Consider the following 27,486-nt stretch of genomic DNA (forward strand, 5'->3'; position numbering starts at 1 on the left):
CAGAAGCTTCAGTGCCTCTTTTCTGCCTTCCTTCCCAGCCTCCACAGCTCCCGAAGCCTGGGGAGTGGGAAGGAAACGTTTCTTTCAGCGCGATGCCTGTTCCCCCCCTCGCCTTTGAATTCTTAAAAGAAGAATATTGTTTCATACTCTTCCAACTCTGCTCTCCCTTCCCCGACTCTCACCTTACCTTCTCTTCCTCCCTCTTCTTGATGACTATTTTCTTTCTTCCTCACTGTTTTTCTTTCCCCTCGTCTTCTCCGAGCTCTGCTGCTCCTGTTTCACCATCTGGTTCTGTTCTCCTTATCGCTCTCCTTCCCTCGGACACAACCCTCATTTTCCCCCTCTCGCACCTTCCCCATCTCTGTTTCTCCTCGCCTTTCCTGTCTTATTTCCCCCAAGGTTTTCAAAGGGAAGCACAGCCAGGGCCAGCTTTCCCTTCCTGCCTGCTCCTTAATTGAGCATTTCAGGAATCCTCACTTCTGGTGGTGGCTTTGCAACTTCCCAGCTCGCCCTTCAACAAGACGGGGACGGCACCAGAAAATTCCCAACCAGAAAATTATCCCGGAGGATCAAAGCCACAGTTCCCACTGGGTTCTATTTTATTTTATTTTATTTTAGCACTTGCCTTTTTTAATTTCTTTACCATTTTCTCTGCTTCTCGAAGAGGCAGGTTGGACTTTAATATGCAGTTAAAAAAATCTTATCAAGAACCTTTATACATATTCAATGCTGAAGCAACAAGTAACTAAATTGGGAGCCTTTTTGTTTCCTTATCGAGCAAATCTACTCCTGAATGCTGACAAGCAGGTCTTTATATACTTTGTCCACTTGATAATAGACTAATAATCTTATCATGATGTTTTCTTGAACTTGAACTAGGTGTACAAAGTTAAGGCTGGAAATATGGGAAATTACTAAATTATATAACGTGGCAGAGACATTACAAGGAATTTCTTATATTGCACAGCGAAATATTGCCAATTATTGTAGCTGTCAATTTAACAATGGGCTTATTCACTATGGTGTTTGATTAATGTGAAATTATTCAGTTGGCTACCTTGTAGTTGGCCTATTTTTGTGTCCAATTAGTATGCTAATAATGGTAATTATGTTCTATACTGCATGTCTCATCACCTAGAGGGTTTTTAAAATGATAAAATAATGAGAATAAACAAGCTGATGCTGACATTCACTGGGCCATTCTAATTACTTACTGAGAGCACACTGGGGAATCAACACTCAACCAAAGAAAATGATTCTTGCTTACTTTGTTAAAACTACTCTTTTCAAAGAGCATTAATAGTTTGCTGCTGTTTTCTTTATTACAAGGGACTGCACTATTTTCCCTTTTATTTGCCCTGTTAATATCCAGTACCAGGAAAGAGGAAAAAAAAAAAAAAGATAATTTGATTATGTTTGACTGAAGCGATAACTGTTTGCGGGGGGTGTCAGTAAAAAACAAATAACTGTAATTGCTGAATTATACACCTTTGTAATGGCTCCCATTTGTTTCTTGGCTGCATGATAAACATACCAGCACCCTTCTCACCAAGGGAACGGGGCATTTTTCCAGTGCCACGGGATGGAGAAGTGCCAGGGACAGACCCGAGGGCGGGATGCCCGTGGCATCCAGACCCGCTGCCTCTGCTTATCCTCCCACCCACTTCCCCACACTCACAGACCCCTCAGGGCTTGTTTTTATATATATATTTGTAAAGATTGTGCCCTACAGTTTTTTTTCCTGATAAAAGCTTTTGTGATGCATGAGGGGTATGCTCAATAAATAAGAGCACATCCACTTGTTTTTAGGAACAGCTTTTAAACAGTGCTGAGTGTAAACACAACACCTCAAATCCACACTCGGGCTTTGAAAAGCCCTGTGTTACTTAGTCCTGCCTTATCCAGCAGCAACAGCGTCTCTGCTCACTGGCTGCTTCAGCAAAGTCTACCGAGGATGGGCTCAAACATCTGTTGCACTGACACCGGAATAAACAGTCGGGATTTTCCAGCTCCAGCACAAAAGAAAACTGAGTCGGGCACAGAGGGTAAAGCTGAGCAGGGCATGTGGGAATTCTGAATCCTTTATAGATCAGTTTGGGGTTTATGCACAGCTCTATTTTTATTTTAAATGAAAATTCAAGTGATAAATTATGCAAAAGAAACAAACACTATAAAAGGAAAAATATTCTTTGAGAAGTTACCAACCCAGGTACGAGGGAAGCTGTACAAAAATTCAGGATACTGGGAGGGACGAAAGGAAGCTGCAGACCCGAGGCAGACAGAGAGCAGTTGGTCAGGTATGCCCTCAAATTAATTGATTGTGCAGGAGACGGATGCTGAGATACCTCCAAGGTTTGGAATCTGGGCTGCCTTGGGAAGCCTATTTAAAACTAGCTGTGATTAAAAAGGTTGTTTGAATGGAAATCCCTACAAAGGCAAAAATAAAAATTTAAATTTAAGAATATTTTACTCCACATACTACTAAGCTTTAAGACAATCCATCACAAAGCTGAACTGGGGGAAGGCTGGAAATGCTGTTTGCCAACACAGAGCAGGGGCTGGTTTTAATAAAGGATGTAATACGTGACATGTTAACAGGCACTCATTTGTGCCCCGTGGATTGGTTACTCCTGTCCTGTCATTTTGAATTATGTCTCAATTTATCTCACTTGCTAAAGCAACTAACTACCAGCAAACAGAAAGTTACTATAATCCAGGAAAAGTAACAAAAAATGATGGAGAGATAAGGCATTGCAAAATACATTTTCTTTGCAAGATAACATATATCCAATAGAGAAATCGGGTTGCAGTGCTGAACAGAAAATCTGTGGATATTCACCTTAGAAATAAGGTTGCAGTGCTGAACAGAAAATTTGTGGATATTCACCTTAGAAACAGAGTTGCAGTGCTGAACAGAAAGTCTCTGGATGTGCCGGATCTCCCTCCCTGACAGCAAAATGACACCCTCATCTCCTTAAATATGAGCTTAAATTTCTGTTTGGTGAATAATCTCAAGTGTTTGTTTTCCACCTCACTGTACTGGTGTTTGTGCAGTCAGACAGTGTTTGAAGAGGCTCAGGAATATTTGGAATTGCTGTTTGGATTCTGCAGCGTTTTGCACCGACCTGGGAAATCTCCCTGAGAGTCACTGATTATTTTGGGCAGGATTTTTTATTTCAGAAGGGCAAGCTAATGAAAAAAGTGGGGAAATCTGCAAGTTGGTTTGAAATCAGTGATTATTTGTGTCTTTTTGTCCGTAAGGGAAATCACCAGCGGTGTTTACGCCCCAAACTGCTAAAGAATTATCTCTTTAATCAGAGCCACAGTTTCAGTCTGAGGTGTCTTAGAAGAGTTGAACGTGGAGTTTGAGTCAACAGTGCCCAAGATAAATTCAACAGCCTCATGGCAAATATATTCCATAACCTTAAGCTGTTTTTAAAAGCAAGACTGAAGCAGCAAGGAGGTAATTTCCAAATGAAAGCTGGGAGTGCAGGAGCTAATAATTAACTGCTGTACAAAGGTGATCTGGATCAACTCATCTGTAAATCCTGGAACTTTTAGTAAGAGTAGAGTTGTTATAAATGACAAATTATGCCAAGCTGCAGATACCTTCTACTTGGTAATCTCAGCAATTACCACCTCTCAGCAAATTCTAGGGTGATATCTTTGATTTAGTGTGGAGTTTAATGCAATATTCATCATTACCTTTGTGAGTTTTCCCAAATTAATTTGCCATTAGGAAGCACAAATAAGTACATTCAAGTAATAATAAATATGTGCATTTGTATGTAATGATTATACAGGCATTATTTATAGAAATATTCTTGTGTGCACATCTTTGAGGAACAGGGGGAAGGTCATAAGTGAGGAAGATCCTTCACCTGACTTGTTCAAATCTCCAGGTTTCACTGTAAAGGTGAACTACTAATGATTTGTAGGTTCACTGGATTATATTGTTCAATAGGCACAGTGTTAGAAAGCTGGTTACTTTTATAGATTCCAGTCAGGCTGGAATCTGATAAAGAAAAATACAGAAAATGTGAATTTAGTGGGTCTGATACTTCAGATCTCACCAACTACAGGAGATTGATCTGTAAAATCCAGATTCCTATCTGGGTTTGGCTGCTGCTGTAAATTAGGGATTTTCAAATACTGACTAGAAAACGTAGCTGCTATTTCTCAGAGCTGCACTGCTAATCACTTGTTGTTGAAATTTTGTAGGGGGGAGAGAAATTGCTTTTTTTTTTTCCTTGTATCATGAGAGATTTAGGGGAAAAAAACGTATTTTTCTCTTGCTGTTTGCTGAGCACTGCCTGATGAATTATCTCAGGGGCAGATTTTCCTTTTGTCACCCAAGGGTGAGGTTTGGTTGTTTGTGTTTTTTTTTTTTTTAATTCCTTATTTAAATTTGGATTGCTATTATCAGTTGAATTTCTGACTATTACAGCTGAGATAAGCCCCTCCATATCTTCCTGCAAGTTTGCTCCCTGTTAACAATTTCTCTTAAGTAAAAACTTAACAGATTCCAAAGGGAAAAAGTTAAACGACATGATTTAATTCATTCTTTCCAAAATAAAGTATCCACACGTTTTAAATCCCTCATTCCCTTCAGGAGGGATATTTTGGGTTGAATTAGCCTTTCTCCCTGGTAGTGAATACCTCTGTTGGAGATATAAGGAAACACCTGAATTTCACACCCTCTCAGCTTCTCTAAATTGGGCAGGGGTGTTGCAACAGAGATGAGCAAGGAGGAGACTGTATTTCCTCTGGATCTTCCACTCACCAAAGTCAAAGGCAGAGATAAAAATAAAAAAAAAAAAATCCAATTTATCAGAATCTGGATAGAGAAGGACAATAAAGTACAAAAGAAAGGATGTGACCCTCACCCTAAAACCACCTTATGAACTGCAGTCACTCACTGAGACATTTATGTTTTATGCCATTTTAAGCCTGGCCTCTCATGTATTTTTGCACTCTAACATCTGATTTCCCAGCACATGACATCAGCAAGAAGTGGAATAGATAAGTATCTTCCACCAAAACATAGTTCAGTGACCTAAATTACATATTCAGCAATGGGAACGCTGCGAGTCCTAAATCTCACAACCAGCTCTCTGGGATCAAAGGCTCTTTCTGCTACGGCAGCACTTTTGGGATGAGGAGCAATTCCTTCCTCAACTCAGTCTCTCCTCCACTTCCCAAGATCAGCCATAGCAGCACAGTGGAAAAGGCAGTCCACACACAAATAAATTACACATATTCCATTAATTAATGTAAGTTATAGGCAAACTTTGGATGTTTTCTTGTGCAAGAGTAGTGCAAACATGGGGGTGTTCTGTTCCTTCCCTGGGTTGGTTCTCTTAGAATGAAATCAAAATACTCTTGTGTATGTATTAATGTATAAATTCACTCCTGATTCATCTGCACCTATAGTGCTCACTTCAAAATGTGCAGCATATTATTACAGTTAATCACTTAATTATTAGCTACTGTTGGGTTTTTCTCCTTTCAAGCCTGAAGGGGTAATGCATTAAAAGTACCATTTTCAGTGGATGTGAAAGGCTTCAGCTCCTGGCCTTCATTGGCATCCCTGATATTAAGATACTGAATTTATCCAAGAGGTTTTGGACACATTTAGTGCTGTCCCAACCAAGTCACTGTGCTTGTCACCACTGCACCACACCAGCAGTACAGGAGGCTCTGATTTATATTGTTTAATCCCCCTACCCTGGTGATGGGGTTGAAAGACGCATCTTTGGGCCACCGTGTCAGTAAAACAGAGCAAGGAACATTGGTCACTGCCAACCTTAAGTCACAGAACCTGTATTAAAGTTTATCACAGTACAGACCTGTTTCACCCCACCTCAGACAACCCCCCTCTGCTCCACCAAACATCTCATGTGCACGTTTACAGCTGGGTAAACCACTCCAAAAATGGTAAAAGCTAAATTCTGAGAGATTGACCCTCTAATAATCAATGCTCTACCCACAGGTAGGGCAAAAACCATGACAAGGACACTAGACAGAGCAATTTCAGTTTTATTTTCGTTTTAGAGCTTATTTGTTTTTAAGATCCTTCTGTTTCCCTGTTCCATCTTGGTTTCATCTTGCAGCAAATATTTGTTCAGTTAGGAAGTCTCCCATCCTTCTCCTCAGCCCTGAAACCCAAACACTCTCCTCTGTCCCCCTCCAAACCCATGGTAATTAGTTACACAATTAAAAACACAACTGCTCTTCCTTTGCTGGAGTCAGGCTGTGATTTCTGCTACTCATAGACATCACTTCAGTGCCAAGAGCTCCAACCTATTCTTGGCTGGGAATCTGCTGCTGGGGAAGCTCCTATCCCTGCAGCATCCCAAGCATCCCTGCCAAAGCAATTTGGGCCAGGGAGTACCCAGGCAATGGGAAACCTGGGGCTGCACAAGCCACTGGAAAGAGAAAATCAAGTCTTGCAGCCATTAGTGAGTTGTTGTTAATTGTTCTCCTGGTGAACGAACGAATGAGGGTCTTGGAGGGAAGAATTCCCATCTTCTCCCAGTAATAATTATTCCTGCCTGCCTGACATCTCAAACCAGGAAATTCACACAGAAGGAAACAAATCCCTGGTTTATTCTGAGGGTTGTTTAGGCTTTCATGGCACTTCAAGTATGTGCTGTGGAAGTGGGTTAAGAGGGAACTGCCAGCAGTTTTATTCCCTGACAATTATTCCTCATGCACAGCCCTTCCAACACATCATAAACAATCGGATAAAGACTCTTCTGCATTATAAAAATCCCATTTCTCACCACTGACAGCCCTCAGATCCCTACAAACTCCCTGTTCAGTCCAAAGAACTGAACCAGAGACAGCAACATAGACAAAAATTCCCATACGCAGCACTTTAACCCTAATTTTAATAACCAAATACAAATTTTCCCCTTAAGTTATGTATGGAAGGGATTTGTAATCAACACAGAGGCAAAATAAAGACCTTTTTGGGGGTTGGGAGAACTCTCCTCCCAAAGACTTGGCATTATTGCAGTTTATTGAGTGGGAATATTCAGACTTTGGATAACTTCTTGAAAGATGCCAATTAACAGACTGATGCCTTGGCCCCAGCTGACCTTGCTCTCTGGTTATCCATGGGCTTTCTCAACCAACAAAGCAAAGAGATCTACAAGTAGCACTTTGTTTGACTTTTTCCTCCAACAAACTGAAAACACCAATTCCCAATAAATGCCAGCAATGAAAAAACTCTATAAAGTGTAGCGGAAAAACTCTCCCCTACCCTAAATATTTCACATTTAAAAAAAAAAAAAAATCAAATAGGAGGTGGCTCAGAAGTGCAAAAATCTCACCTCTGAGCATCTGTTTGAACAAACCCTGAGCTGGGGCAAGCAGAGAGATGATGGTTTATTATTTCTGGGCTGCTGTAAATGGTGTTTCAGGAGCTGCTGGCCAGGCTGCCCCAGCAAAGGGCATCCAGCACGTGTGTGAAGGACGTGTGTTTGCAGCTATATTGAATATTGATCTATGCAGACTCCGCTGGCAATAAACTCCATAATATGTACTTGAAAATTCCAACTCATACATCCTTTCTGTGAAGGCTCAAGGGCAGGGGGAGGCCTGATTGCCTCTGTTTATGGGAGATTTCTGCATGTGTTTCTCGGAGTTAAACAGGGCTCGATATGTGATCTGCCCACAGGAGGGGAAAGCAAAGAGCAATTCTGCAGGTTTTTAAAAGATATAATAGGAACTGTTGTGTGTTGTGCTGTGTATTCCTAAAATTTAAAGTGAATGCACAAATGCAAGTGTTTAAATTCACCACTTATACTGAAAATGCTTTAACAGCTACTTCAAGAAAAATAATTTTAAAAAATAAACCTACCAAAAATAAAGAAATATCATGTGTTTTGACTTGGAAGCATATGAAGAGCCCACCACAGCTTTATATTGATGTACAGGAAGCCAGAAGCAAATCCAGGAGTCTTTAATACCAGCTCTGCTCCTAAAGCTCAGAAGTTACTGGATAACAAACCCTTCCTGCCATTCGTCCACCCTGTGAATCAGCACAAATAAATGACAAAACCAGGACTGACCAACTTCCATCTCTTATCAAAGGAAATGGATGTGGTGCCTCAGGTGTCACTTTGATGCTATTTTTCATCAAAAATTGTAAATTATGTAAAATAATGTTTTTATCCCCTTTAGTGCTGGGGATGTTACACCTGGAAAAGATCCTGAAGTCTTGCATGCAAAGTAAGACATTTGTTTCCATCCTGACAAACTCCAATCACATTTTACATACTTCTCCAGTAAAAGGAAGGGGGAAAAATATGCTTATTTTCTTTCTAGTCCCCGCTGCAGCATCTCTTGTACCTTGACACCAATGTCACATCCACAAAAGCACAAAGTGGGAATCAGACACCCAGGTCTGGTATATTAATATTAAACTTCTACTAGAAAAAAAAAAACCAACCAACAATAAAATATGAAAATCCTTCATTTTGTAGTACTTTTATGGCACTGCAAAAGGTTTAAGCTCCAACAATGCCTTGGTCCTTCAGCATTTGTGATGAACATCCTACAAGTCACAGGAATAGTGCAGTGAAGGAGCCAAGGAAGAGGAGCTGGACATCCCCAGGAGCCACATGGCCACTCTGTTCTTATGCTCATGGACAGCTCTTGGACTCATTTAATATTCCCTGTCTTCCCCAGTTATTATTCTTGCACAGCCCTTCACTGCTTTAAGCACAACTCACAAACAGACTTCTTGGTATTTTGACTTTTGGTCAGTCACAGCTGACACAGCCACTGCAGTGCTGGGAGGTTTTGTGTCAAAAATACGACTTTAGAGGGAGCAGAAACCATTCCTGGGAGTCACATTCTCCTGCCTTTTCTGAGAAACTACCAAAAATCAGGAGGAAACAAATGGTGGGAAAAGCATGCAGAAAAACAGGATGTCTAATCCTTCCCTTAAACCTCATGTTTAGGTCCAGGTCAGCCTCCAATGGCAGAACATGATGATGGAACAAGTTGACCTTCTCTGGCATAGACATGATTTCTCAAGCAAATTAACCTTTTTCTCACCTACAGACAGAACAACAAAAACAAAACAAACAACCCATAAATCAACCAGTAAACCTGTTATTTTGGAAAAGACAGAGTAGTGAAGTAAATTCTTCCAATATGCCCTTACATCATTCATACAGACAGAAAAACAATTACAAAGCAAATCAGATCCTTTCTTTAATTGATTGCACTCAAGTTCTTTCCACAAGAAGAAAAGTTGCCAAAAAAATAAAATAAAAATCAAACAGCATTTCAATTCCAGGCATCAGGGAAAACATAACAGCCTCTGGATTGCTGGCTGGCTCTGCAGCACTTTCTATGCTACAGGAAAGATTAAAACAGTCCTTCTTAATCCCTTCCAAAAATGAAGCTTCTAAATGTTGCCTTGGATTATTACACAAACATAAGAAATCACAAAAATTGCCATGTGTAGTTTTGGAGGGGGTGTTGTGGGTGGTTTTTGTTATTTTGGGGTTTAGGAGTTCTCTTTTAGCAACAAGAGGAATAGAAAAATTAGAGGAAAATAGTAGGTTAAAAAAAAAAAAAAAAGAAAAAAAAAATTAAAGCCCTCTTGTCACCTCCAATTCCAACCATGACCATGCCCTGCTGACACTGAGCTTCAGCAGGAGCTGGGGAGAAGATCCTCCTCCCCAGCAGTGACAGCTCAGAAACCCAGGTGGACACAGGCTGGCTGAAGCAAAACCCAGTTAAAGCCATAGGAAGCCTGGGTTTTCCATATTTAGCACAAAAAGCCGAGTCAAGCCATGCTGCTGCAGAGTCTTGCACTTGTTCAGTTATTAAAGATGTATTAATTCAAAGTTTTTGCCCTTAAACTTTTGTTTGGGGAGTCCAGGTCCAGCTTCCAGCTCACTGAGCAGCTGTCACTGTCCCAGAACTTCAGTCCAAACATCTCTGAAAATATCCTCAGACATTCTTTGAAAAAAAAAATACATACTTGGACCTGCACAACAGTCCTCTCTGTTCCTCCTGCAGAATTTTCTGGGGGAACCTTCACCCCTTTAATACAAACAGCCTGTCACACCACCCACCCCATGCTAGAAAGGCATCGGAGATGGATTGTAACGTTGCTGTGCCACTGTTGACACCTTGTAGGACTGCACTAGGAGGGCACTGGGAAGAAGGAAAACAGGTTGAAGTCAGATTTCTTCATCATTTGAGATTCTCTGAGTGTAAAAAGAAGCTACAGCAAGCTTGCAGTCCTAATTAAGAGTTCTTCTCTGAGATACAGCTCCAGTGCCCAGAAAAGCAAAAGATTTTTCTCCTGAGAAAAATAACCTCTTCCCCTCTTGGCCCTTCACTGTATTTCAAAATAAAATTCTTCTCCTGATCTGTCCAGTCTCTTCCCATAACTTGCTCAAGAACTTGTTTTCCTTCACTATTTTGTCTCTTCCCCAGGTGCAGCTCCCAGCCCCTCGTCTCACACGCTGCCTCTCCAGGTCTGCCTTCAATTGCTTGCTCTTATCTTCTAATTAAAAAGAGGCAATGGTTTGGATTGAAATCCTATTGAATTACCTGACACAAAGTGGTCTGATGGAAAGTGCAGCCAAACCCAGAAATACTTATGCTGTGTCAAGTCCCTGATTGTGGATCACAAAGTGCTTTGGCCAAGCTGGATGTTGAACTAATGACTGAACAAATACCCAGGCAAAAGCCCCCAGAAAGTGCTAATCCTTTTCCTGGAGCTAGTTCATCATGCTGGGGTGAGGTTAGAGCATAGCAGAGATACCAGATAAATCCTTTTAAATTATATTCCACTAAATGATTATCCATTAAGTGGAAGAGGTATCTCCTGCACTAAAAGCCTTAGTACTCAATAGAACTAATGATAAATGAAAGCTGACCGTGTAAATAAGCAAGATCTGGGCTGATCTGATTTTGCATTTTACTGAAAAAAAAAAAAAGTGACAGGTGAATCAATTCAAATTCACTACAGAAATATTTATTGTGAAATGCAACATTTGCATTGCTCCCCCTCCAAACAAATACTTATTTGTGAGGATACTTTTCCAATTTGAATGGAAAGCACGTGTTCTGAATGCCAGTTTTCACCTGAGATTAAATGCCAAATAAATAAAAAGATGTTTAAGTTGTTTTCATTTAACACAAGAAATATTCCTTCTTATTTTTGTCTGCTGCCTTTCAGAGGGAAAAAGCAGTAGGTGGGAGATAGAAAAAGCAATGAAGGTAAAGACATGTTTTCATGTTGCACTTTATAAAAATTTAACTACACCCAGACACATCTTTTTACTGCTCTTGAAAATGTTTTTTTCAACAGCACTTGGCATTTCAGTCTTATTTTCCAAAATATATGTACTCAGAATTTATGATAAACAAATGTATGCGATCATTCAACAGAGAGGAAAAGGAAGCATTACATGATAAAAAACTTAATAAGCCGTGACATTGATGAGGTCAATAAAGTCAATATTAAATGTGTTAATTACATATAACTTCAGTATTAGACAAAGATTTGGAAGAACAAGACAAACACATTTAGAAAGTTTCAATGCTGAAAGCATTTTATATGCATTGGGAATTGATTTTACGTGGGCATAAAGAAATACTTTTACTGGAAGTGGCCACTGAGAATTTCCAAAAGATAGTTTTGCAAGTCTAGAAAAGTCCAGAGCACATCAGGAGTCTGTTGCAAGACTTTTGTCGATTAACATATTTATTAACATGAAGAGTTTGTGCTTATCAACCCAAGTTGGTTCTTTTTTAAGGAAGTCGATGGAAGTGCCAGAACTGCAGTACTCGTGTTGAGACCCACATCCCAGTTGCTTAAAATTAGGCAGAAGCTTAAACATTCAGCTGAGACCACATCAGAGGGAAAGGCTAAAATTTGGAGAGGGGGAGAAGATGTGAGCAACACTTGTGGATGTCAGGAAAAGCTATTTCTTTAACGTGCAGGGGGTTCCAGCTGCAGATGTTATTTCCATCATCTGAAGTATGGCTGGGAAGTGGATGGGTTTCTGTAAGCAGTAATTCCTTCAGCAGCAATTAAAGTGGGATGTGAGTGTGGGGGAGACTCAGGGCTGCAGCCTTGAAGGATTTCACTGGGATTAATGTTCAACCAGAAGTTAGTAAACAGTAGATTAGATTTTAGGAAAGTTGGGAGCCCAAGTGCAGGGTGACATTCGGCATGATAAAGCTGGGGAGAGAAAGGACCCAGAGGAAATAGCAAATGTTCAAAGATAAATGAATATATGCCCGAGGGTTACGTGGGCCACCTCCCAGTAATTGCACAGGGAATGTTCAAGTTGGTTTTGCTATTTTTTTTTTCCATAAAGCCAGTGTGAAGGAACATCATAATGTAAAATAATCAACAGTGGAAGAAAAGGCAGCCACGAGTTATAAAACATCAAGTACAGAGCAGGGTTGGAACAATTGCATAATGAAGTTGAGAGCATAAAAAGCGATAAGAAAAGCAAACGCACTGAATGAAAAGAAACTTTACAGGGAGGTAAAATAAAATTAGAATTATGTTTTCAGGTATGGTACAGAAACAAGAGGCTGGAAAAGCAGCCCAGGTATCTACCACAGTGAGGGCAAGGTGTTATCCAAAGGAGAGGCAGTGTTAAAAGCCTAAAATATTGATTTATGATTTGGAAAGTAACTAATATTTAAGCCATCTCGTAGAAGATGACATGGAAGAAATAAGTCCCAATGAGTTTTCTGTACTGCTGGTGATCAGTGCCCTTAGGAACCTTCCAGCACAGTGGTGGCTCCTGGGCAAACTCTGGAATGAGCTGAGCTGGTCCTGAGGACCAGCTGACAGGAAAACACAACCCTTTGCCGGGAGGTCTCCCAACCTCAGTGAGCTCAGACAGCCACCACCATCCATCAGGCACACACAGCCCCGCCAGAATCCAGACTTCTCATGGTAAGTCCTCTCCTCCAAGTCCTAACACAAAACAGGTCCCAGAGCAACAGCCTGCAGAAAGGGCACAGGAAATATAGGTAGTTTTTACAGAAAGCAGCTGGAATTAGGCTGCCTTGGTAATTCTCAACCCCAGCTGGAAGAAACAGAGTTTGCATTTCACTCTGAAGTCACCAAGTTCCTCCCTGGCTGAAGACTTTGCAATTCATGGACTAACGCACATGACCTCACAGGTCAGGGGATGTTTCCTGTGTCCCAGGGGACTCCATGCATGGAATAAGGTGCCCTACAGACTCTGGCCATATTTTACTCCTTGGGACTTCCCAAGGCAGAGCTCTTCACTCCCAGAGCCCAGCTGGAGCTGCCCAAGGACACAGACAAACTTAAACACATGGACTTGTGTTATCACTGCACATCAAAGGAAACCTGAGCTGCACCCCAGCCATACTGGGGTTGGGGGTGTCTTACTGGATTTTCTGTTTATAGTAGCTGAACATCCTTTGCTGAACAGTATTTTCAGCATTAGAGCTTGAAGGACACATACTCCCCGAATTTAAGGTTTAGTCATTGAGAACACGTGTGGGGTTGCATGTTATATGTCAGAGGAACACAGTGGCCTCACATAGGATTCAAATGCCCACAAAGACAATTCTCTGAATATCCCCATCCCTCCACAAGTTACCCAATGTCAGGCATTATTTGCAGGGAGGGGTGCTGAGCTAGTTCCAGCAGTTATTCCTAAGTGCAGTGTCTGCTCCATGGTTCTGCCAACAGGACAGAGCAGGACACCGAAGTCATCATAATTTTTGTTTATCAACTTGTCTCTGTTGTACTTTGAGCCTGGAGGCCTTTTAAAAAATTAAACACCCTTGTTTCAGTATCTGGTTTTACAAGTATTTCCATGACTAAGGAGAACCACGAGGCAGCTGCAGATATTTTGTGCCATATGAATATTTCTTTGAAGCTGTAAAAAACCAGCAGCTTCTACCTCATGTGATTTTCTCAAAAAAAAAAATAAAATAAAAATAAAAAAAGAATGTGTCTACCTGATCCAAGAGCTCTGTATCTCCCTTTCTGCTGCCACTAGAGGGAGAAACCTATTCCTGGGATCTCATGGCTTCCAGGCTGTTTTTTTTGGAATAGAATCAGAATTATTTCCGTTAGATGGGAAAACGTTGGTCCCTGTGTGATAAGCACGGGGAACACAAATAGAGAACCTCTAAAAATGAAGTGGCATAAACATTTCCTCCCCCCACCCTCAAATAAACTCCAATTACAATCCTCAAACCTTGTGAATTTAAACACTGCTGCAATTGTTCTTCTTTGCTGGTAATACAAATCCTTCCACTGTGTTTACTCCCGTTGCATCCAGGGCAGAGGAGGCCAAACAGGAAGAAAGGAGAATACTGGGTTTCTATCAATATAGGAACAAAGGATGTTTTCTAGTGGCTTAAACTAATTCTGATCAAAAACCCATAAAATTTCCTATTAGCTGTAAGAAACAGTAGAAATTCATTGGGGACTGAAAAAACTCCTAAAGTAGCATTTAAGTAAACCAGAAATCCTAGAATTCCAGGTTGGCACTCCCCTCATCCTAATTCAACTTAAAGAATCTTATGTTGTTGAATAATTCTTATGTCACTGTATTTTAAGCATTTGAACTAATATTGATTAGTTTTGATAAGTGTTTATAGCAGTGACAAGGTCGTTCCCCTGGTTTAGAAAATGTCAACACAAAACATTCTCAAATGTGGGTGCAAACAACTTTACCAATGAAATCCACCCTCCCTAAGTATGAGATGTCTCAGCCTCAGACACGCTGAGTAACCCCCAAAATGTGCTTTCAAACACAGGCTGCTGGTGGCCAACAATGAGCAACCAGACCTGGCTTCAGGACATGAACATGACAGTCTTGGAGGAGGAAAAAGGTCATTTTCCCAGACAACGAGGCGGTTTACAGGCTCAAGGCTTGACCATGTTCTTTCTGGGATACTCACTGTCCTTGTTCTCTCCAAAAATGAGCTGCAACACTGATCCTTAAGGTCTTCAAGAATAAATTATTGCAGATCTTAGACTTAACTAAACTGCAAGTGCCAACACCACCATAGTCCTGGAGAAAAACTTACCCCAAACCATTCCTTCCTATCCTTTAGAGGGCCTCAGGGCTGACTAAACCCACACAAATAGGAAAAGGTTTTCATGGTTCATCTGTCCCAAATTCCTACTGCAGTGGCCAAGGTTATCCCTCCTACATCCACAGTGTTTCATCCAAAATATTTATAAGTATGATGCCTATGGTTTTGAGTGGAAGCCCTTTGTGAGCCTGTCCTATAGCCCAGAATCAATTATCTTGGATATTGTTCCTCACCAACACACTCAGCCAAGCTAAACAAGGAAAACGTGGTTATTCCCATTGTTCTTCCAATTCTCTTACAATTAATAGTAAAATAAATAAGAGTGAGATGAGCAAGACAATGGAAGGCTCCCAGCTCAGTGCAGAGGCTGCCACTGAGGCCTGGGGAGAAGCACATCCTCTGCCATCAGCTGCACACCTGGGGAGCCAAAGCATCAAGTACAAGCAGCTTTTCTTTTCCTGGTGCTTTACTTGATGTTTTCTCAGACCAGCTGCAATCCCTCCCTCACTGAATGGGAGGTCACTTCAGCACTGTTTCTCTAAGAGAGCCTGGACTCTAAAATTGGTGTTAAAAGTTCAAACTCCTGACCCACCACATCTCCAGTGTTTTGTTGTCGTTGTTGTGAGAGGGGCAGGGTTTGGGATTTAAAACCTGCAGCTATATTTGCTTGATCCAAGTGATTTTCTTCTCCTGTGATGATTTCATAGCCGAAAGCTTAAGCCAGCATTCCAGATTTTCCACCCTTTGCTGTGCATGTGTCTATGTACACGCACACTTATATATAAAATAGAAAACATTCCACAGTAAGTTTTCCCTTCTGAGAGGATTTTCAGCAGCCTTCCAGAGTAACAGCATATGCAATATGTGTGTCACTCAAACATTTCCTTTCACTGCAAAGTTTGTGTCAAAATCTGTTCTGGAACAACTCCACAACGTGCACTTCATATAACCCTGAATTACAGGTTAGGCTGCGTTTTAAGTATGAAATATTAAGTGAGATCATAATATCTAAATCACTCCACTGTCACTGCACCACTAACCCAGGTTGGCAGAGCTCAAGCTCGATGATGTCACCATTTCTACCTTGCTGCAGTTGCCAGCAGAGCCCAGTTTGCATAAATTAGCTTTGATCGATGCAAAGTGTTAACGTTTTTTATTTTTACCTTGGAGCGCACTTGGAATTATCGGTTCCTTTTCAGTGTTTTAAAAATGCATATGGGCAAGTTTAGTGGCAGGTTAGAATATATCTGCAGTGACAACCACGGGAGAATGGTCAGTGTGTTGGAAACTGGAGGGACTGGGACAACAAACACCCCTGGCCATCAGCAACACCTCGAGAGTGTCCAAGAAACCCCATCCCATTTGCAGGTTAGAAAGACTTTCAAAGCCAGCCCTGAATAACAAGGACAGCTGTAGGATGGATTTCACCATCCCTCCACACATTAAAACCCATCCCACTTTGCATCAGCTCCCACTGAAATAAATAACTCAAGAACCACACAACATAAATAACAGCAGAATGGTTTGGGGGGGGGAAAACCATGTCTCCATCTTCTAAAAATAGCTTCCTTTTGGCTATGCTGCTCCTTCATGTCTTTCCTTGAGAAAGCAGGGATGAACAGAATACTGATTGGGATTCACTGACAGGGGCTGCCTCAGGAGCATCATTAAGAGGCACATTTCTCCCACAGCCTCCCAGTTTTCAGAAGGAGAGGGTATTTTCCATCTCCTTTTTCTTAAGGTTGGAGCTGTGACTGCAAATTCCCCACTCATATTCATCCATTTGGCTCCCAAAGCTTTCTCTACCCAAGATGTGCCTCTGCTCAGTGCCTCTTGGGTTGGGAGGCTGGACAAGCTTCTGAACTCCCATGGAAAACCCAGCACAGCCCCAGCACTTGCTCTGGTCTTGCAGGGAACTTCCAACAGGACCTACAGACATGTGTGGAATGGAAGCTGCATCAAAGGGTCTTCCAGAGCCCTTCACTGGGTCATCTCTTGTCTGTGTCTCATCAGTTCTTATATTTATAAATGCAGTGCTTAAATCCTGACCAGGGTTAAGCTGAGGAACACTCAGCCTTCCTCCCTTCCATTTCCAAATCTTCACGGGTCAAGTGAAACTTTCCTCACATCCACGAGGTTGAAGTCAGGGATGGTCACACTGACTTCACACAAATCATAGAATTATGGAATGGTTGGAGTTGGGCAGGAACACCTTCCACTAGCCCAGGTTGCTCCAAGCCCCGTCCAAGCTGTCCTTGGACACTCCCAGGGATGGAGCAGCCACAGCTTCTCCGGTCAACCTGTGCCAGGGCCTCCCCACCCTCAAAATAAGCTCTACTCCACTGCTCCAACAGCTTTCCATGGTTTGCCCCAAAGCAGAAGAGATTGGAAAATAATGTTTCATTTTTCTCTTTTTTAACATGTACCTGATTTCAAAGGCATTTGGAGGGAGACAACACCCCCCTCTCCCTCCATGGGCTGAAGCCATGGAGAGCTGTGATGCTGCTGGGACTTCACCCAGGTTTGCTTTTCAATCCAACCCCACGAGCTCCTCTGCAGGAAGACCTTGGGCAACCAAAATGCCTTGTTGTCCCACACTGCCATGCTTTTTAAATTCCCTGAAACATTCTGAGATGGAGGGAAAATATCTGTGGTGCTGGAGCTGCACAGGCTGAAGGCAGTGACAGGAGTCAAACACTGCACTGAGCACACACTTACAGCCAAATAAATGCAGGAAAGGTCAAATCAAAGACTATCCCCATTCGAGGTTTATTTCAGGACCCCTTCTAACACTACTAGGGGAGCCACAACCCTTTCAGAAACAAGCTGTTCCTGCTATTGCTGGCTTTGGACAAAAAGCACACTGCTGCTAACCTCTTACATAAAGTGAGCACACAAACAGCTGAAACACTGACCCCACATGGCCTTTTCCCTGGGATTTGTGGGTTTGCACAAAGAAGCCAACATTTTACATGCAGCCCTCGATGGAGTCTGGAATTGTGCAGAAACACTGCTTGGAGTGCACACTCTTAACCCAGTTGTTTGTGTACCATGTTCCTCCTCTCTGATGCCAAACACTGTGGGTCTCTGGGTTATTTTCTATTTTTATTTTGTTGTGGTTTTTTTTTTTTTTAAGCTGCTTGGTCATGCACAACTTTGAATCCCTGCATATACCTTCACTGCCACTATTATTGCAATATAATACAAGCCTGCACTCAGGGATGATTCTCTTTGTTAGGATCTTTTTTTTTCCCTCAGCTGAGCACTCAGAGCTCACTAGATACGAGCTCCAAAATTATGAAACACTTCTTGGCTGTGATTTTTCTGTGCAGGCAGAGATATATATCAGGTTTATTTTATGAGTGGGAGATATTTAGCAAGAGCAGTTGACTCAATCTGCGTTGTGAGTAAACAATTCTCTTCATCCTTACTTGCAAATTGGTTGATTTAAGACTTTTGTCAATTGGCAACAGATATAAAACACCCATAAGGAAGTGCCACTTGCTTTTGAATGGAGAAAAACCTCAGGCACGAGGTGAAGCAGCACTTTTCCATTAAGGCAGAGGCTACACTGACTTACACTGGGATTTGCTGGGCAGGGTATCCAGCCCTGCCTCCATGAGATCCATGAAAACCACTCGAACACCACAGGAAAAGCTGGAGCAGAGTATTCAAGGACCACCCACCCCCTGCTACCAACACATGGACGTTTAAATCATCCCCAAGTAACCGAGTCTTGCATCTCTGAGGACGAGAAAGTGCAAGTGATCCAACAGCCCAAGTGATGTCTGTGCACAAGGGAAGGATGAAACACTACAATACTCGAATTCAACAGCAACAAAACAGCATTGAGGCACCACAGCCAGCACAAAAATCACCATTGTACACTGGGGTTCCAGCCATTCCAGCCCTGAGCTGCTAAAAACTCCAGTCTATCCCACTCCCTACTCCTCAGCTGGGCTAAATCCAACCGTTGCATTCTTGGTGGAATTCAAAGACATATTAATTGTTGTGAAGGCACAAAGTATTACCTGGAATAACACTTGAAATGCAAATTAAGGGCTGTGTAAAATTATTGCAGCACAAGAGGACCGTGGTTTATTAGCAGCAGATTTGCAAGGTTAATTTTCAATTATGTATTTCTTATTAGTTTTCTAGCTGTCTTGCTATTATTAAATTTAAAGAGGAAGATACTTCCAGTGTGTCCAGCTTCTGTGGCATTATTACTGATAATTATTCCTATTTTCCAATTTGTGTTACTCTCATGTCTTGCAAAATTTGTAATTAATGAGCAAATAATTACAGCAGCACTTACTAGAGCTGCTTTGGTTAAAGCTGTGTCAGCTTTTGTATTAGGATCCCCATTTTTCAAGGGTTTATAACTCAAGCATAAAAATTCACTCTGGGCAGAGCCTTGTCATAAGAGCTGTCTGCTGAGCATGATTTTTTGTTTTTAAATGTTCCTAAGCAGCATTATCTCTTTTTATTTTCCTTTTTCCAAAGTTATGGACATATTAAAACATCTTAAAGCTTCCAGGGGCATTAAGTTTACAGCGCTGCATTTTTCTATGCTCCGACGTCTCCAAAATAAAGACATTTTCTTTTAAGGTGAAGGCATTCACCTTTACAAATATGAAACAAGATGCCTCAGCATCTCCAAAGAGCAGAACAGGGGTTTTTAATGCCTGCTGGTCATTAGCTTTACAAAATAGCACAGAAGAGAGCTTGACATTCAGGGATGTTTGTGCTGCTCCCACCCAGCTGAGCATTCATGCACAGCCCCAATTAAGGCACATGAGTGGTCCTTAGGAGTCAACAGGCCTGGCCAGGCTCTCTGGGATGCACAAACATTCACTGCCCCGATTCAGCACAACAAAGAGTTGCTTTTGACTCGAGTTTGAGGCTGTCCCTGCTCCCTGCAAGCTGCTGTCCACACTCTGGGGAAAGCTGAGCATCACAGGGATCAGTTCTCCAGAGTGCTGAGGACCTGGAGGGCTTAAACAGCTCAGCACCTTCTCAATGAGGGGCTCAGCATCACACGTGGTCCTGTCTGGTGCCAGCATAAAATTTAGCACAAAACTGGTGCTTCTTTTGTTGTCTGGAAGAGGAAACCCAAAGGGGAAAAGCAGCAGATCCCAAGTCACCAAGTGATTGTGGCTGGTGCCACAAAATAAAATGGGAGTGACAGTTCTAGAACAGGCATTCTGCAAAATTTAGGCTCGACCCAAGAGCTCATCACAGCTGACTCCTCTAAACATCCAGAAAACACGGGACACATCCCATCATCACTGCCTGGCCTTCTGCATCCCTTCTCCTGCAAAAAGCCTTGGAGCAGCCACACAGTCACTGTCAGAATTCTAAAGGTTAGAAGAGACCTCCAAGATCATCAGGTCACTCTTGGAACTGCTTGACCTTAACACTAAGCTTAATTAAAGCAAGACCCCTGTAACTCAGCAAACAGGGAATAGCAACAAGTCAGCAGGGCTGTGCATATCAGCTTTTCTCATTCTAGCTTTGAAGAGTAGGGTGGATTAAGACACTTCCAGCAGCAAACTAACAGCAAAAATTCACACCAAACCCCCAGTTTTACTGGGAAACGCAGTCAGAGATGAGATAAAACCAGAGAATGATGAGGCCTACCTGCATCAGCCACAGTCAGTCATGGAAAACGAGGATAATCCTCTTCAAAATCCAGGGAACTTGTTCCTTAGAGCTCCTCATGGGGAAAGGAACCTGTTGCCTCACTGCACCTTTTATTTGCCTTGCTTTGACTACCATCAGCTGAGGTTTTTCACACCCTCATTTGCCCTAATTATCTCCACCTGTCTGAGTTCATTGCTAATGAGGGGAACCCATTTTTTAATCTATTATTCAGCCCCAGGCCATGGCACTGGAACCTTTTACCACAGTGACTGAGGGGACACCAATGTCCCTTCTCTGGTGCCACCCTCATGGCCAAGTCATATTTTGTAAGCCCAAACATCATCAGCAAACCCACCAAACATTTGCAAACCTCACTTCTGTGTTCCAGGAATGCTGATATCTTTATTTTTGCACATATGCAGAGCCTGGCCCAACTGTGGCTGATATTACATAAACAATATAATAAATATAATAAACCCCTGCCATAGAAATGAACTGTTCCTTCTCATTTTAGGGGCCTGTTTATCCTTCAGGTAAATATTTTCTCTCATATGAATTTTCCCAGTCAAGATTGGTTTGCAAAATGGACCCAGAGGAATCTATATGTGCTGATATTCCTTGGTTTCTCATGGCTTCCCAGTTTGGCTGTAACCATGGTACTGCTGGATTTCTCATGGCTGCATGGCACAATGTGTATCTCATTATTCCTGGCAGCTTTGGATAGCTTTTATGTAGCTGTAAAAATAATTTACATTTCTTGAGCATCTGAAATAAAGATAAAATAGAACTATGACATCGCGAGCTGGAGGTTTGATGCAAATTTATTTATAAATATGAATCACATTTAGAATGCAAAATTACACGGACGTCTTCTACAAATTGCCCATATCATAAAGAAATTATTTCTTTCCTTTTTTTGAGGATAATACCTTGACATATTATCTATATATTAATGATGTAAATGGAAACTCAGGAGAAAATCCAAAGTGACATTTGGGTGCCCTGGGCTACTGATGAGATCAGTTATATGACAAAGAATTTTTTCAGTTCTACATCACTGACTTGAAGCTGCTCCACCTCACCTCCATCAGCTGCTCCTGGCCTGGGATGAAATTCCAGCCCTTCTGAAGTCCCTTTGGTGCCAAAGGATGTCCAGGAATCACAGTGACATCACAAGTCCACCTTGCAGTGCTCCTGTGAGTTATATGTGCCCATATAACACACACACCCCAAACACCTGGGCCAGAAGTTCTATTATTCAAATATTCCAGAATAACATCCCGGGGAAAGCCCAACTACTTGTATTAATTCCAATAATCCCAAGCATCACAAATCCAAGGGTTTTCACTGTCTTTGGGGATTTCAGAATGGTATAAAGTGTTTTTTTAAAAGTGGGATACAAGTGTTGGGTGTTTCCTGGCTATAAAGTTCCTTTGAGCAAATAATGTAACTAACAGTAGTTCTTTGCATTTCAAAACAAGCACAGATTTTGAACACAAACAAGGCTTCATCAAATCACTTTTACAGATTCTGATAATTTCTCTCTGCTCTAATCTCAGGTTTTTCCTTTTAGTCCCTTCTGGGGCTTGGTTATTTTAACACTGTCTCCTCTAACACAAGATCTCTGCTCTGGGAAAAAAACTCAGTAGTTGTTTTCTGGATTTTCCAATATATAATCCATATGATGTCTCAGTTTTGATGAAATATTTTAGTATAATATTTCTTCTACTTCATGAAAGTGATGTCCAAACCATCTCAGAAATCTCCATACTGCCCATTCTGCTGCCACATGGAATTCTCCACTGAACAGTCCTACTTCCATTGCACTTTATCCCCTCAAAAAGGGGGATAATTGTTTCCTAAGGGGGAAAAAAAAAGGTGTAAAAATATTACCTGCCAAAACCCTACTCTTTTTTCAATTCTCCTTCCACATTGAGGTTAAATACAACTCTGAAATCAAAAGTAATACAGAAAATGACTTTTCCTTCAGTCAGAGCAGTTCCACGAGGTGTTTGCTCCCCTGAGCCTCTGTAATTCACACCATAAAATCACAGAATTATTAAGTTTGAAAAGATCTCCAAGATCATCAAATCCAACTTTCAGTTGAATGTCCACTAAACCCTATCACCCACATTTCTGAGCCTCTGCTCATTGCTTTACCTATAAAAGCATCCAGCTGCATTTTGTTATGTCATTTTTGTTTTTAATTCCACCTTCTGAGAAACTGCAGAGGGAAGAAATTCCAGGATTACAATTAAAAATTTCATAAAAATGATCCTCTGGAATTCACCAGGTTAAAAACTTTCTGTCAGTGTTTTCGACCACCCCAAAAATTCCTTAGAAAACACATAATTTTTGATTCAGTATCATGAACAACCTATAACACAAGTAAAGTGCATATTCTAGTGGATGAACACTGAGGACATGTTTCTAATTTTATACATTTAGTTTATCAGAAAGGCAGGACATTTTCTAGCCAAGTATTTATTCATCAACATACTCAGAAGGTGCCACGGTGTTGTGGGCAGAAAAAAAGTCATATTCCCTGAAATCACATTAATTTGGGCATTTGGAGGGCACAAACATCTACTCCAAAGAGTGATGGCTGTGGATGCTCAGCTTTGCATCCTGGATGGGACTGGACCAATCCCATCCATCAGGGCATTGGAATGATGGAGAAATTAAAAAGGAAAAGGAAAAAAGGAAGGTGTACGGATGAGAAAAGCCCTAATTAAGAAGAGCCAAGTTAACTGGAGACTGGTTTAATGAATGTAGAATAGTTTTACACATCAGGAGGGAATTGTGCTGTTACAACCTCAGGCAGGGCCTGAGCATTTAAGTGCTCCAGTCCCACGGCAGACAATTGGATTTAAGCCCCTGTTTAAGGACAAGGCCGGGCAGGGATGGTTTGCAAGATCTCTATAAAAGCACAACCTTCCATTCTCCCAAACCATATGGGTTTGACTTCCCATATGGAGTGACAAAATAAAAATATAGGCTAAAAATAGCTCTCAAAAAAATGCACTGGCTGAAGGCTGTTTCCTGTGCCACAATTTGATTAGCCTTGTGTTTTATTTCTTCGGCAGCGATTTCAATTTATCTCTGATTTGGAGCATGAAAAGCTGCTTTTATAGTCGCGAGCAGAGGAGAAAAAGGCATCCGGGAAGCAAATATAGAGAGCTCTTCTGGCTTTATAGGAGCTGCAGGAACAAGTGGAATGATTTTAGAGCAGCAGCAAACAAAGTGGTGCTGGGAGATGATCTATCTTTGCAATCTGTATTTAAGTTCGCTGTCAGCCCCTGCGAGAGTGCAGAGCATTAAAAATTCCGTGCAGCTCCGAAGTAACCTAAAGGAGCCAAAAATTGTCAGAGCAGAAATCCCCTGTGCAGAGGGATCCGTGCCAGCATGGCTCCCACCCCGCCCGGCGCCGCGGCCGAGTGGCTCCCTGACAGCTCCTTCTGGCCACCAAAGAGGAGCTGGAGGAGCCGCTCCCGCGGCGTTGACGGATGGTATGGAACACAAACATTCCCATTTGGGCTCTGCTGGAAGGTGCCTTCGTAAAAAATCATGGATTTATACAGGGGTTTTTTTTGAGGGGAAAAAAAATCCCAGCCACGCCTCAAATGCTGTGTTCGGTGTTGGGCTCCTCACGACAAGGATGACTTTGAGGGGTTGGAATGTGCCCAGGGAAGGGAACGGAGCTGGGGAAAGGGCTGGAGAACCAGGAGCAGCTGAGGGAGCTGGAGAGGCTCAGCCTGGGGAAAAGGAGGCTCAGGGGGGGCCTTCTCACTCTTTGCAACTCCCTGACAGGAGGGTGTATTTAGCTGGGGGTCAGTCCCTTCTCCCCAATAACAAGTGACAGGACGAGATAAAATGGCCTCAAGTTGACCAAGGGAGGTTTAGATTGTACATTAGGGGAAATTTCATCACAGAAAGGGTTGTCAAGGCCTGGCACAGGCTGCCCAGGGCAGTAGTGGAATCACCACCCCTGAAAGTGCTCAAAAACTGTGTGGATGTGACCCCTGGGGACATGGTTTAGTGGTGAACATGTGGGTGGTGCTGGTTGACGGTTGGACCCAATGATCTTAAGGGTCCTTTCCAACCTTCATGATTCTGTGATTCTAAATTCTTTCCCACCTCAGCTGGGGAAGGGAACAAATAATCAGCCAAGCACCTGATCTGCTGATGGCATCCAAGACCTGAAACCTCTGGCTTTGGAGAAGGAGAGAAGATCAGTCTTGGTGGAGCCTTCTGCTACCAAGGAAGATGTTTGTTACGATTTGAAGACTCAAGAAGTAAATGCCACAGCTGCCTTTCCCAGGAACTACCTTCCCCCCCTGTTGGCAATGGACAACAGCTGGGGAATGGCAGCATGGCATGAACACATCAACATTCCTCAACAGCAGCTGGACCTGGACCAGACACCCCATGGGATTTTGTGTGCTGGGTTTGAGACTGACACAAGGCAGCTCAACAAGGATCCTTCCTTTGGGATCTGCTCTGAAGCTCCTGCCACTCCAGAAGTTACCTCGGGTTCCTGGGCTTTTCTGCTCCCTGCTTTATGTTGCTGCCTGAGGTTGGAGACCAGGATTTAACCCCCACCCATGCTCCAATGGCAGCATGAGCACAGGCAGCTGTCATTTATTTCTCTGGTCTTGCAGCTCTGCCCAGACATCAACTGCTAGACCCCATGGGGGGTAACTGTCCATTACAGACAGATATTTCTCATTATTTGTGTGTTTTGCCAAAACGAGTGAAGAAATAGATAGATAGCAGATAGACAAAGGAAAAAAATCGTGTTCAACTTGCAAGGATGATTGAGAAAGTCACGTCTTGCTTTTCCAGCATTTCAGTTTTCCCACATCTGTGAGTCTGCCTGGCTTTATGCAAATAAGTGTGGATTTCCTGCAGGCTCTGACCTTACTTTAATAGCACACACTCTGGGACAGTTTGTGTCCTGTTTCTGCATTAATATTTGTTGCTGTGGGTGAAAAAGTGGAATAAAACTAAGAAATAATGCTGTTAGCAAGCAAAGAGTGCCCCTCTGTTTGGCACCGGAGGAGACAGCGAGCCCTGGTGGGGTAGGGAAGAGTAAGTCCTGGCTCTGGTTCAGCCCGGAAGGAATGAAGAACTAGCAAAGGGCTAATCCCTCTATTGAGCAGGAATCTGGAGTGAGAAAAAACAGCCAGATCAACGGACAGGACCCCGCTCTGGGCGCTGGTCAGGCTTTGGACACACATCTCCACACCACAGAACAACATCTGCCAGAGTCTGGCAAAAAGTTCTTCTATTTGATAATTTTCTCTCTTTCACCACTTTGTTAAAGCTCTAAGAACGACTTTTCCAATCTGAGCAAAAGCTCTGCATTTCCCCTTAAAAGTGATTTTTGTAATCTAACAAATATTAAAATCCAAAGAGGGAAAATAAAAGATATCTAGAGTGGGAAGGGGCTGAGCTTCAGAAGCTTTGGAAGAGAAAGGATTAGAAACCAGCAAACCAGCTTTTCTCTAAAGAATTTATAGAGAGAAAAAAAAAAGAAAACACTTTGGAAACAATTATTTACAAAGTTCGAAGTACTTGGTACCCTTTGCTTTGGTAAGATAAGGGGCAACAAACAGCATCCATAGTCATGAGGAGTCGGCCCAATTACTTCTGTCAGCAAATCTAATTTTACAAAACATATTTCTGCTAGGAAGAACACTTTCCTTGCTTCACGTTCCTTTTTACATTGCTAATAAGTCTCTTAGCAGTAGATTAGAAGAGCCTCTTCAGCCAGGAACAGGCGGATGGCCCTGAGCGCAGCCAGAGGTCTCTTCTCCGGAAAAACGTGATTGAAGCCGAGGAGAATTTCGCCTGAGGAGGTTCCCTGCAGGTGTTTGGTCCCGTGTCTGTAACCTGTGTTGTTACAGAAACTGCTAATGATTAGGATTATTGCACTTACAGCCTTCAGAAACATGATCTAGGGCTGTTCTGACCCTTTTCCCTCTCCTGACCTGTGGAAATCAAGAGGGGTTTTTCAGGGCTCCGTGCCCAGAGAGCAGAGCAGAGCCCACCTGCCTGACAACCTGTGCAAGGCTCACAAACCTTCCAAAGGTGGCCAAAATGATCCCAAACCTGTGTGAAACCCTGCCACCTGCCGAGCCAGGTAAACCTTTTAAGGCAATGTAAGTTCAGAAGGATTTAACTTCAGTAAAAAAACGATGGATGAGAGATGAAGATGACCAAGGACAGCCCTCTCCGGGTGGCACCGATGGGTCCCACTTTCCCCAGCTCCAGATGTTTCCCGAGGAGATGCTGAAAAGCCCATGGCTGTGCTCTCTGGAGGGGAACAGCAGGAGCTGCACTGAGGCAGGAAGATGAGCAGTGGGTACAGGAGACAAACAGAGAATTAAAACTTTTTGACACATCACAAGAACAATCTGGAAAAAAAAATTGTAGTCTTTCTGTGGACAAATGCAATTTTATCAACTCTGCTGAAGGCAGTGAGAAGCCTCAGGCTGCTTTTGGCACCTCACCTGCACCTGGAAAATAAATGCAGTGTCTTGATTCCCCCAGAGAAATGGTCACTTATGCAAAGAAAACAATGGAGAAAAGGATCAGCTTCCAGCTTTTCTGGGCAACTCTGATTTGTGCCTGGGCACCTCGCTGAAGAACAGAGATTGGAGGTGTCCTTGGCCATCCCAGACATTATAAAAAAGCATCTGAATCTAATTCCTGCACACAGAAAATGGGCTAAATTCATTAAATCAAATTATT

General features: G+C 42.3%; 1 long non-coding RNA gene across 1 annotated transcript in view; it reads right to left on the minus strand.

The window, feature by feature from the left end:
* Positions 1–21,533: 21,533 nt before the first annotated feature.
* The window catches only part of LOC113990279, a 42,731-nt gene continuing 36,778 nt past the window's right edge, over positions 21,534–27,486 (minus strand). The window contains exon 5 of the long non-coding RNA XR_005564058.1: positions 21,534–22,589. This is a non-coding gene — a long non-coding RNA (uncharacterized LOC113990279). The remainder of the gene's footprint in view (positions 22,590–27,486) is intronic.

The sequence above is a fragment of the Pipra filicauda genome, unplaced genomic scaffold (genome assembly GCF_003945595.2).
Source record: "Pipra filicauda isolate LSUMZ 115617 unplaced genomic scaffold, ASM394559v2 scaffold281_size1565311_pilon, whole genome shotgun sequence".
Lineage (NCBI taxonomy): Eukaryota > Metazoa > Chordata > Aves > Passeriformes > Pipridae > Pipra > Pipra filicauda.